Raw genomic sequence first — 13,146 nt, 5'->3', positions numbered from 1 at the left:
TAGGCTGTGTTTCTTTCACTGGTTCTGGGCTGCAGGGTCAGGGTGGGTTTCTTTAGCCAGCCCCTTTTCCCTACAGGAAGGAGGAATCCAGGAGAGTGGCTGCCTCTGCCGGGATGGAGAAGGACAGCCCATAACTGAACAGGCAGAGGGGCTCATACAGGGCTTCTTAGGGGTGGAGTTTTTCCCAGGGAGATTTTCTGCTCAGGAATTGGTTGGTTTAGTTGGTCAGGGGCCAACTAAAGTTGGCTCTGGTTTCAGGGCCAAAGTGTGTTTCTTTGGCTGTGTTTTCAGGGCTAAAGTGTTTCTTTCACTGGCTCTGGTTTCAGGGCCAGGGTGGGTTTATTTGGCTCTGTTTTCAGGGCTAAAGTGTTTCTTTCACTGGCTCTGGTTTCAGGGCCAGGGTGGGTTTATTTGGCTGGCCCTTTAACTCTTACAGTACTCAGTGGCACTGAAGTAAAAAATACATATTTGGGGAATTCCATTTCTGGCCCTGGCAAAATAAGTGATAATACAGACTAGTTAGACAACTAAACAACTCCCAAGCTAGAGAAAGCATGTAAGACAGGCAGTTAGTTTTAGGTACTCCACACAGCGGTTGAGAATGCAGTCCTGAGAGAAATTGCTGAGGTAAGCCCAAGACCATCTGGCTGGTTAAGTGAGGACAAGTTTGCAGCCACCGTGCAGGGAGCTCAAGTTCAAGTGGTGCACAATGGACCCAAAAGCTGAGGCAGCAAGAGCAGAACTGAAAGCCATTGGAGTGACTGGATTCTGAAGAACAAGGCAGGGTGGGACTTTGGGGATGTCTATATGGGGTGTCCCCCTCGGCCCTGGTATAGGCTTGAGACTGCCAATCACCAGGATGAAACACCAAGGTTTAACACAGAGTAGAACACACACAAAGGGCCAGTCAGGAATGAGGCACTGAATTTTTAACCATGCAGGCTGAAAAGACATCCAAATACAGGAGGAAGGCCATGTGTTAAGAGTGACAAGGACAGAGTCCAGTAAGGCCCACTTTCACCTGCCCTAACAAAACCTAAAAGCAAGTTGCTACCAGATCCACAGGCAGTAGTTTCATTTCATCAACTTGGAAAGCTGTGGGGAAGCACCCTGCTCCTTCCAAAGATTTGCTCCACCAAAGCGTAATTTAAAGCCTAGACTAAGTACACTGCCTGCTCCAACAAACAGCAACATCCCTCAAAAAGATAACTGATCCTCAGAATCACTAATACACGCTCCAAAAGAGCCACATAAAAGAATGTAGATTAAAAGCTATACGTTAATTTAAATTAGAAAAGCTAGCTAGAAACAAGCCTAAGCTATTGGCTAAGCTTTCATAATTAATAAGTTTCCATGTGGTTATTTGGGAGTTGGCTGGTGGAACAGAGAAGAAAGACATGCAACAACAAAAAAAAAAGCAAAAGCAAACAAACAAACAAAAAAATCTAGTCTCTTTAAAATATTCAGTCTCCTTTAAAATCCAAAGTCTTTATAAAAACTTCAAAATCTCAAGCCGGATGGTGGTGGGGATGCCTTTAATTCCAGTACTCAGGAGGCAGAGGGAGAGTCCAGTCTGGTCTACAGATCGAGTTCCAGGACAGCCAGGACTACTCAAAGAAACACTGTCTCGATAATCATCATCATCATCATCATCCAAAATTGCTTAAAAGTTCAAAGCCTCTCAACTATGGGCTCCTGTAAAATCGAGTAGCCTCTCCGAGACTCTCTTCTTAAGCACCACTAATTATTAGCTACAACTGACCAGCATCAATTGTCCCAGAAAAGCGAAGGTTTTACTTTAGGGCGGTGGTTCTCAAACTTTCTAATGCTAAGACCCTTTAATACAATTCCTCATGTTGTGGTGACCCCCAACCATAAAATTATTTTGTTGCTACTTCATAGTTGTATTTTTGCTACTGTTATAAATCATAATGTAAGTATCTAATACGCAAAGTATCTGATAGTGACCCCTGTGAAAGGGTCATTGACCCTTGAGTCGTGACCCACAGGTTAAGAATCACCACTTTAGTGGTTCCGGTCTCTTTTTAACCACAGCTGATTCTTCAGCCCCAGGTAACCAGAACCACAGATTTTTTTTTAACTGAAAATATGCAACAGCCTTGATATAGTCTTTAAATGACTCAAACTTCCCTCTAGGACTTTACTAGCTAGGCCTCTATCATCTGCATTTCTCTCAAAACTCTTATGTTCCAAGCTCCCACAGAACAATTCACCAAGCTTTGAACACTCCATGGTTTTTCTAGCCCAAAGTTCCAAAGTCTTTCCATAATCCTCCCAAATCAACATGGTCAGGTCTGTCACAGCAATACCTCACTATGCTGGTATCAATTTCTGTCCTAGTTAGAGTTACTATCACTATGATGAAACACCACGACCAAAGAAAAGTTGGGGAGAAAATGGTTTATTTGGCTTACACTTCCACATCACTGAAGGAAGTCAGAACAGGAACTTAAGCAGAATTGGAACCTGGAGCAGGAGCTGATGCAGTGGCTATGGAGGGGCACTGCGTATTGCCTTGTTCCTCCTGGCTTACTCAGCCTGCTTTCTTTTAGATCCCAGGACCCCCAGCCCAGGGATGACCCCACCCAAAATGGGCTGGGCCCTCCCTGGTCAATCACTAATTAAGAAAATGCTCTACAGCCAGATCTTATGGAGGCATTTTCTCAACTGAGGTTCCCTCCTTTCAGATGACTGAAAACTTGTGTCAACTTGACATAAATCCAGCCAGCACACACAGTACAATTAAATTAGAAATCAACACCAATAAGGGAACTTGAAATTCTAATTTGTAGAAATTAATAATTTGTAGTCAAAAGACATCACAATGTAAATTAAAAGATATTTTCACACAAAATGATCATGAAATCACAGTAAAACAAACTTTCTGAGCTTAGAGTAGTGGTTCTCAACAGTAGCAAAATTACAATTATGAATTAGCACCAAAATAATTTTATGGTTCGGGGTCACCACAACGTGAGGACCTGTATTAAAGGGTCGCGCAGCATTAGGAAAGTTGAGAACCACTAGTTTAGAGGGAAAACTTACAAAGAAGTCTGTTTTAGAAGTGAATATCTATACAAAAATCCTTCGTTATCTAAGTGAACTTATTTCCTGGGTTTTACAAAAATAGCAGAATTTCACTTGGCAAAATTTCCACCTATAACCTTAGTCACACTTAGTTCTCGAAACTATTTTGGAGAATATTCAGAAAACATTAGCACTAAATCTTACGTATTTAAATCTTACGCAACTAATACTACTTGCTCCGTGCAGTAAAGGCCAACTGCTAGGTAGCCCCCAGCATTTGTGGCCAGACGTCCATTTACTCAAAATTAAATTACTTTATAGAGAGACTTATGGGGTTTTACCCAAATAAGGATTTAATTCTCTTCACAGAAGGAACTCAACGATCATCAGTTATTACTGACGCTTTAACAAACCGAAATGAAATGCGCGTCTAGGTCAGCATTCTCTTATACACAAGCAAGTTACACACACACACACACACACACACACACACACACACACACACACACACACACACACACACACGTAGCTTTGTTTATCAGCTCACTGTAGGCTCTGCTCGTGCTACAAGGGACCTTCTTGACCGCCCCGTAAGATAAAGTATTAAAAGTTTACAGATCTGGCTCCTCCATGGCTCCCAAGCAACAGCAGAGTAAGCCCAGGAAGCACTAGGGCAGACTTTGGAGCATTTGCGGGGTGCGTCTGGAGTTGTCACTGAGGGCGGGGTAACTAGCGGCTGGGCACCCAGCCTTGCAACCTGAGCCCCCGAGTCTCACCGTCCAGACCCCTCTCCTGGGGCGGGCAACCCGGAAGAGCACACTTTCCGTTCCGCCCCAGTCCCCTCCCCCGCACGCGCCTGTTGCCAGCGAGCGCTACGGGAGGGGGGCCGAGACCGCGGTCTCCGCCGCAGCTCGCTCCCGACAGTTAGCGAGCTGGAGCGACAGCAGGCTTGACCCCAGGCGTCGGCGCCTCTACCCGCCGGCCCAACTCAGCCGCTTACCTCTGCCCGAGCCACCCGTTCTGGAGCACTTCCGGAAGCTGGACAGCTGCGCGCCTCCGCGGCCCTGGTGACGCGCGGCGCCGGGGCGGAGCCAGGGGCGGGGCGTGTGAGGGGCGTCCTGAGGCCGGCTTTCCCATTGGCTCCTGAGAAGCGCCGCAGCTCATCGCCTGGGGCCTGGGGCTCCCCTAGCAAGAGCTGCGAGCGGGTGGTTCCGACCACTAAACGTCCCGGCCGGACCTCCATTCTAACCCACATAGCGGCCACAGCCTTTTCGTCCATTTTCTGGCCGTCCTGCGCTGGGCCACGGCTGTCACCTCGTGACACTAAAGCGGGCTGACTGAGCCTCCTGTCCAAAGCCGGGAGTTCAGTATTTGAGTAGCTGATGTACTGGACAGCAACGATATAGAGAGATGTCCTCTCCCTGCCCCATGGTTAGAAGGGTTGACATCTCCCAAGATACACGGCGGGGGCGAGAGGAGCATGGTATGATCACACGCCTGAAAAACTGAGCGTGTTCTCAGAGCCCTTGGCGCTGAAAGGATCGTAGTTAGTGAGAAAGCAATTCACAATGCTGGTTAAAGCAATTATTAATTCAGACGTCAAGAGACATGAGCGGTTGACAGGTTACCAGCCTGGCCGAGGCGGAAGTGTCTATCACAGTTCCTGAGGATAGTTGGGTTGGAATGACTGATCAGACGTTTAGGGGGAGACCCGCCCTGCGGATTATTTTTTATTTTATTTATTTATTTATTTTTATTCCGAGGAACTTCGCTTTCAAGATCGGGTGGCTTGGTTGAGACCTTGATAAGGTTCCTGTTAAACGCGTTGGGCTTTAGTTGAACAATATTCAAGGAAGATCAGAGTAACTCAAAACTTTCAATTGCGCAATGCACCTACGAAAATCTGATGGGCGCTGAGACTTTTTCCCACGGGAAACATTTTGTACTGAAATTCAGGGAGCGAAGAGAGGCAGCCTTGGAGTCCACAAACCTCAATTTGACAGTTCTAATAAAAATATCCTTTTAGCAATTTAATTTTTTAAGCTGGCAATTGGGAAGAAGCATGGCACTTTTGAGCAGACCAACCAAAACACATTTTAAAAATAAAAAGATGTCTAACTTAGCTGAGGAAGTAATAGAAAAAAATACCATCCATTTTCATTTACTTCATAAATTTTTCCCAGCTGCCTCGTCTGTGCCCAATGCTATACCATTAGCTAAGGATATAGCAGCGAACTATACACGCAATGCTCTGGCATTTACAAGACTATTATAGCAGTGAACTATACATGCAATGCTCTAGCACAAGACTATTTTGTGAAGAAAGCTGAACAATGAATAAATGCACAGGTAATAAGAAGGTTGAGTAATGATAAGTGGAGAAAATTAATTAGGTAAGATGAATGGTAGTAGAGTTGGGTTGCAGTTTATGTAGGATGATTAGGGAAGGACTAACAGATAAAACAACCTTGAATTCAGACCCGAAGTTAAGAAGCAAGTCTTGTGTGCAGGGGAAGTTTTCCAGGCATAGGAAATAACAAATGTCTAAGCCCTGAGACAATGAGTGAAAATAAAGAGGTATGAGGTCTGAGCCCTGGATCACACCAACAAATAGTTCCTACAAATGAGCATTTGCCAAGGGAGAAGGAAAGTACTTCTAGGAGACGGAGTGCATTTCTAGAATGCAGGCAATCTGGCTTCCCTGGGACCAAATATAATGGACTCAGTTGGCTCCTGTGTTGAGCGAACTTGGGAAACATTATGATGAAAGGGGAGATCCTTCTCATGGAGCAAGTGAGTTCAAGGCCAGCCTGGGCTACATGGGATCCTGTCTCAAAAACAACAATATTTTTGCTTGTTCTAAACCTATTGAGACAGACAAGTTGACATTTTTTGAGTTCAACAGGTTTGTGAATTATATAACTTGGTTTTAACTAAACCCTAGTAAAATGCACATCTAATTAAAAAAGTTCCCTGCAGAGTAATGCCAGTTTAATGATGTGAGTTATAATACATGTAAACATGGCAGAGCTACATTTCCTATTTTGTTGTTGTAGCCCAGGCTAGTCTTGAACTCACTTCTGACTCCCCTGCCTCTACCTCCAACCGATAGGATTACAGTTTTGTGCAGTACCGAAGCTGAAATGCAAAATATTGATTGACTGATTAATTAATATATTTAAATAATTTAAATAATTTATTTATGTATTGTGTGTACCTGTGTGGTGATAATTTGTGTATGCTCTAACAAATAAAGCTTGCCTGAAGATCAGAGGGCAAAGCCAGCAACTAGTTAGCCATAGAGGCCAGGTAGTGGTGGCACACACCTTTAATCCCAGCACTTGGGGTCTCATGCCTTTGCTCCCAGTAATTGGGAGGCACACATGCCTTTAATCCTAGCACTAGAGAGGTTGAAACAGGAAGTAATATGGCTGGGCGGAGGGAGGCAGATAAGGTGGAAGGAGACTGGAACTCAATCCTTTTTTGAGGAGTTGGTGAGGTGAGGGGTGGCTGTGGCTTGTTCCTTTGTTTCTGGTCTTCCAGCATTTACCCTGATATCTGGCTCTGGGTTTTTATTAAGACCAATTAGAATTGGTGCTACATACCTGTGCCAACAAGGTCTTTGTGTATGGAGGTTAGAAGGCAACTTTAAGGAGTCAGTTCTCTCCACCCATCATGTAGTTCCCAAGATCAAACTCAGGCATCATTACCCACTGAGTGGCCAGCTTGCAGCCTAGGATTTAGAACATGCTTAGTTAAGAGTTAAGCACTCTACCAATGGAGCTCTATCCCCAGACCCTGAAGTACATCCATACATCAAGTCCTTTACACATATAGAAGAATCAATGGCAATGCTAACTGAATCAGATATGAACAAGAAACCAGCAAAATATGTACATGATGCATATGTGTGTGCATATATAGATAAATATACAAATTATATAGTTGTTTTACATACAGATAATCTATGTAAAGTATATGTAAAGATCATATGTATGCATATTGTGGTGCATGTATATAGGTGTATAGCTCTAGAACATGAAAAAACCCTTTTTAGCAGTTAGCAGTCATACAGCACTCTATCAAGTACTTTATGAAACGTTATTAAATCTAATTAAAAAATGTTCGGCAGCCTCTATTTGAGTCCTAATGGGCAAGAATCAACATATAAATTATTCCACAGGAAAAATTTTAGTGCTTTTCATTGGGAGACTATTGGTTAAAATTATTAAAAATGAAAACTACATGATGATGCAAGAGCTACTGACTCACATGTGAGACTATGGAAATTAATGGCCACAGATGATACTAAAAAATAAATATGTGGCCAATAATGTAATTTATCCATTTGGAGTTTTTGTGAGGTGTGTTTTGGCTTTTTATTTTGACAATGGTTAAAACTATGAAAAATAAACTTAGAAGGAGACCATAAAAGTCTCCATGTCTCCGAATAGTAAAACAGTATTTGTTCAAATTCAGTGTCCATTGCATTTTAATGAGAACTTTATTTAATAAGTAACAAGTATTTTCAAGTATTCTTTTTCATTTTTACCTCTTCCCCACCCTTTTTTGCATATTTCATTGTATATATAAGCACAAGAGACAAGATAATGACTAATTTAACTTCAGAATATTTTAACAGATTGAAAGTGCTTGAACAAAAGATACAGAGGTCTGTTCTAACGCCATTCTGGCCATGCAGCATACAGTGGGGGCAGGTCAAAATCACATCATTTATGCCTCCCTCCAAATTGGAGTCTCTCAGAGGCAGAGCCTGCAACTGGATGTTTTAATGCAGCTCTGTGGTCACTGATCTGGAGGACAATACCACAGTTTTAGCCCATCCATGGGAGCTGGAGAGATGCTCTGTGGTCAAGAACACATACTGCTCTTGAAGAATGCCAGAATTCATGTCCTAGCACCAATGTTGGATGCCTCCCAAGGGCCTGTGACTCCAGCTCAGGGGATCTGATACTTCTGTGCTCTGAGGGCACCCTCAAAGGCATGCACAAACACAAATGCACACACTTGTACACACACACACACACACACACACACACACACACACACACAAACATTAAAGCTAGTACCTCAATCTTCAAAAGACAAATATGATTATTTGCAGTGTTAGTGAGTTTTCTGGTAATGTAATAAATACCCAAGGCAATTAACTTACAAAGGAAAGAAATATTTGGTTTATAGTTTGGTTGGTTTTAGTCCATAGTGGTTTGGCCTTGTAGCTTTGGAGCCTGTGACAAGTTAGCACATCATGAAAGAGTGTGTAGAGAATAAAACCACTACTTATGGCAAGGAAACAAAAGAAACATATGGTCAGGGTCCACTATTCTATTCAAAATCATTCCCTCTCGGGGGCTGGATAAATGGCTTAGTGGTTAAGAGGACTTACTGCTCTTCCAGAGGACTGATGTTCAATTCCCACCAATCTATGGTGGCTCACAGAGGAAGGTAACTCTGGTTCTAGAGGATCCACTGTCCTCTTCTGACCCCTGAGGGCACCAAGCATGCACATGTTATGCAGATATACATACAGAAAAAAAAAACACTCATACACAAACATCTAAAACAATTTTTTAACCAAAATCATGCCCCCAATGATTCCAAGACCCTCCACCCATCATACCACCATTTCTTTTGTTTGTCTTTTTAAATAGAATTTTACTCACTTTGACCTAGAACTCATAGCCATCCTCTTGCTTAAGCCCCACACTACAATGGTGTAACACTCAGCTATCTTGATTGGTTCCATGCTTTCATTAGTAACATGAGAATGAACCAATCATCTTCCTCTCACGATTATTGCAAGAATCAAGTGAGAAAATGGACGTCAAATTCTGAGAACAATACCTAGTTCACTGTAAAACCAAGAGGTAATTCATAGAATGCCTTTAAGGCATCTGTTTTAGGAAGGGAAATAATGATAATAACATCATTATCTTATCTTAGAGAATGATAATACGAACTAGAACTGAGTAATGGGATTATATCGCTAGCAATCCACAGAATCTGCTTAATGATCAAAGAAATTTATTTGGGGGAGTTAACTCACAAGACAGAATAAAGGAATTTGTTACAGGATCCTAGAAGGGCCCTGGTGAGCTCTCCCTGGTCCTGATCTGTACCAGCATCCAAAACCATGAGGTAGCGAAGAGAGACAGCATATGTGCATCCCAGGTCTTAAGGGACGCCCAGCGGCCACGCCCCAGGGACATGGACCTCAAGGTCATAGGCAAGTGTAACAGCTACCTGCTACCTCACTAGGGGCGGTGCTTCGGGGCATGGCTCAAACAGCTCCCACTACAACTGAGCATAAATATGACTTTACCACACGTTTTGTCATGGTGTTTTAACATGATACCCCAAGGTGAGATTCATAATGACCATAAATACCATAAAAATCTCAGCTAGATGAGTTGGGTTACGCACATTGCAATATGCCCTGTTCTACTGAAAAAGAAAAAGAAAAAAAAAAAAAAAGGCCTCCAGGTTGAAACCCACCAGAAAGATGACTGGTGCCTAGACAGCTGGGTGCCTACTGTCAGGTAACAGGCTTCTATGATAAGCTCCTTTTCACTTACATCATGTTATTTCTGTCTTTTTTAGGGTCCTAACACATCTGAGACTATTATTTTGTTGTAATCAGAGGGGACAGGTTTTGGGGGGTTGGGTTGATTGTTTGTTTGTTTGTTGGAACAGAGTTGTGCTGCACAGTCTGGCTGCCCTGCACTTCTCCAAGTCCTCCCGACTCAGAATTCAGAGTGCTGGGACTAATTAATTGTTCTTACAAATTATCAAGTCCTAGCTGGGTGTGGTGGCACATGCCTTTAATCCAAGCACTTGGGAGGCAGAGGCAGATCTCTGAATTCAAGGTCAGTCTGGTCTACAAAGTGAGTTCCAGGACAGCCAAGGCTACAAAGAAAAACCCTGTCTCAAAGAAAAATAAATAAATAAATTAGCAAGTCCTAGTCTCACCTCTAAGAAAGGGCTTAGAGTTTTAGCCCCAGATACCCGTCTAAACTAATAAAGGTAGAAAGGGTTTCTCTGTGTAGCCCTGGCTCTCCTGGAACTCACTTTGTAGATCAGGCTGGCCTCGAACTCAGAGATTCACCTGCCTCTGCCTCCAAAGTGCTGGGATTAGGTGTGTACACCACCTCTGCCTGGCAAGGCTTAACTCTTAAGATGTTTGTATTGGTTGACCATGTTTACACTTCAGTTCATGCTAAAGAAAGGGCAGCCTTCACTCAGACTGGCGAAGCTGTTGAACTCTATAGGCGGTTCCTCTTTGTGTTATTTGTTTCATTTTTGATGGTGTTGTTATCGTCATCAGGCTTGCTGCGTGGGGATGGAAGCAGAGCCTCCAGCTCATCCTGGGCCAGCACTGTGCCTGTGTGTGATTATTTCTCTCATTAACTAACCTCCTTGAAAGTTCAGTCTAAGTGTCTTCAAAGTGCTTCCTTCGCTTTAAGGTACCCAACTCCTTGTACCTGCAGATCTGCCAACTTCCAATAGCCAGACTTTGTCCTGCTGTGACATCAACCTCACCTTGATGATGAGGACTCTGAAAACTCTCTTAGCAGTGAGCAGTGGGAGGTCCCATCTGTCCCCACTGCTTGTACTGGGGATGGTTGGATGCCTGCCCGGGCTGAGATTTGGTTGTTTGGACTGAATTTATCTCCTTCCAACAGAAGCCTCCCAGAGAATGTGGTGGCTCCCAAAGGTCACCTGGATCAAAGAAGAAGCAAGCTTTTTCTTCCCCTGGAGAGATGACAAGACTGAGTTATCTGTCACAGCTAATTAGCATGCAGGTCTGAATACTGGGGAACACACTGAGAGGCGAAGATTGGTATTAACAGATTCCAAGGTTCTTTTCTTTAAACTACTATTTCTCAGAATGTAGTGTATCAGGAGAACAGAGAGGAAATGAAAAGTTAATCAGCAAAAGGGGTCTGTTTTAGAAAGGCTTAAACAGATGATTCAGGGAGTTTGGGGTTGCCCGTGGAGACACGTGTGTAATCAAAGGTACCAAATATAAGGCCCAGTGTTGGAAGACGCTAGTTACCAACAAGCCAGCAAGAAATGAATGCTTTAATGCTTACACAGATTTGGGCTGAAGAAATGGGTCAGCAATTAAGAGCACTTGTTGCTCTTATAGAGGACACAGGTTCAGTTCCCCAAACCCACATTTGGCAGCTCACAACCTCTTGTAACTCCCAGATACAGGAAATTCATTGCCCTATTTTGGCCTCCTTGGTACTGCATGTACATGGCAAACATACAGAAAAGAGGGGACATAGACATACACATAAATACAAATGAATAATTTTAAAAGACTTATCCTTATATGATGTGCATGAGTGTCTGCATGGATGTCTGTGCACCACATGTGTGCAGTGCCTACAGAGGCAAGGAGAGGTCGTCAGATTCCCTGGAACTTGAGTTAAAGACTGCTGTGAGCCACCATGTGGGTGCTGGGAACAAAACCAGGATCCCCTGGAAGAGCAGCTCTGAACCACTGAGCCATCTCTCCATATCCCCATCAGCTATATCTGAGAATGCCACTTACCCACACCCTCATCAACATACTGTGTTAATAAAATTTGCCTATTCAGTCACTGAAACATCATATCTCATTGTGTTTCTAATTTGCAATTCATTTTAGCATGACTAAGTTTTTTTCCCCAACACTCATCTATTGCTAGTAAGAGTGCAAACTCGTACAGCCACTATGGAAATCAGTGTGGCAGTTCATCAGAAATATGGGACTCGATCGACTTCAAGATCCAACTATACCACTCTTGGGTATATACCCAAAGGATGCTTCGTCCTACTGGAGAGACCTTGTTCAATCATGTGCATTGCTGCTCTATTCATAGCAAACAAAAATTAGAAAGAATCTAGATGTCCATCAGTGTATGAATGGATAAAGAAAATGTGGTACATTTTACCATGGAATATTACTCAAACACTTAAAAAATGAAATCATGAAATTCACTAGTAAATGGATGGAACTAGAAAAAAAAACCATCCTGAATGAGGTAACTCAGACCCAGAAAGACAAATATGGTGTGTACTCACGCATCTGTAGATGTTAGCTGTTAAGCCAATGATAAGAAAGTTATAACCCATAGAACCACAGAGGATAGACAGAGAGTAAAGGACTAGGGGTGGGGATGGACCTCCCTAGGAAGGTAAATAGAATAAATAGTTATAGATGGATAAGGAAGTGGGAGGACTGGAATGGGAGGATCAGACAGGGAGGGGAAGTGAGGAGGGGTGAGGAAGGGAACATAGGGAGGGAACCGCTTAAACTTAGGTCATTTGAGGGGTCATATGGAAACTTAGTGCAGTAGAAACTATAATATACATATATGAGGGCAGACAAAGCCCCAACTGGACACCTCTCTTCAGCAAATGAAACTTCCAGTACTGGGAATGGGATCCCCATGGGAACACCCAAACAACCCAGACTATTGCCAAGTCTACACAAACTGACAGTAAGCCCCTATGGCTGAAGACAACACCTACACAACTCACTGAACTCAATCAAGTCAAGCTGGTGCTTACCTAGAGCCTTCACCCCTATTCATGGTAACAAAGAAGAAAGGTAAATACCAACCCCACTACAAAACCTTCAATCTACAGGAGTGACCCACCTGCAAGATACGCTGATGCAATAATGGCACAAAGCTGCTGGGAGTAACCAACCAATATCTACTTTGAGTTAAGGCCAATTCCATGACGTGGACCCCATACCCAATGATGCTTGCGTGGCCAGGAACCCAGGAGAAAACCAAATGCTACTATTCTGCTACAGGAATGTAGCAATAAAATGACTCCTAATGACATTCTGTTATACTCATCGATTTCTGCCTTGCTCAGCAATCATCACATAAGCTTCCTCCTGCAGCAAATGAGAACAGATACAGAGACCCACAGCCAGACAATATGCAGGGAGTGAGAGACCTTGGATCCCTGAGCCCCAAAAGGGAGGTATCCATCAAATTCCTCCTCTCAGGGATTGGGGAACTCTGTGGAAGAGGAGGTAGAAAAAGTGTAAGAGCCAGCGTTGATGGTGGACAC

General features: G+C 43.3%; 1 protein-coding gene across 6 annotated transcripts in view; it reads right to left on the bottom strand.

The window, feature by feature from the left end:
• Znf18 (zinc finger protein 18) overlaps positions 1–4,161 on the bottom strand; it is a 30,798-nt gene extending 26,637 nt beyond the window's left edge. For 2 of the 6 annotated variants that reach the window (XM_006973519.4, XM_076542622.1), the window contains exon 1: positions 4,049–4,161. The gene's annotated coding sequence lies outside the window, so the exon portion shown is untranslated. Of the gene's footprint in view, positions 1–3,663 lie in introns of all 6 variants that reach the window. The other 4 variants (XM_042282212.2, XM_042282211.2, XM_076542624.1 and 1 more) reach the window with 4 other exon arrangements.
• Positions 4,162–13,146: the final 8,985 nt, after the last annotated feature.

This window comes from Peromyscus maniculatus, chromosome 8 (assembly GCF_049852395.1).
Source record: "Peromyscus maniculatus bairdii isolate BWxNUB_F1_BW_parent chromosome 8, HU_Pman_BW_mat_3.1, whole genome shotgun sequence".
Classification (NCBI taxonomy): domain Eukaryota; kingdom Metazoa; phylum Chordata; class Mammalia; order Rodentia; family Cricetidae; genus Peromyscus; species Peromyscus maniculatus.
The sequence above is the reverse complement of the archived record's forward strand: the minus strand, read 5'-3'. Positions and strand labels throughout refer to the sequence as shown.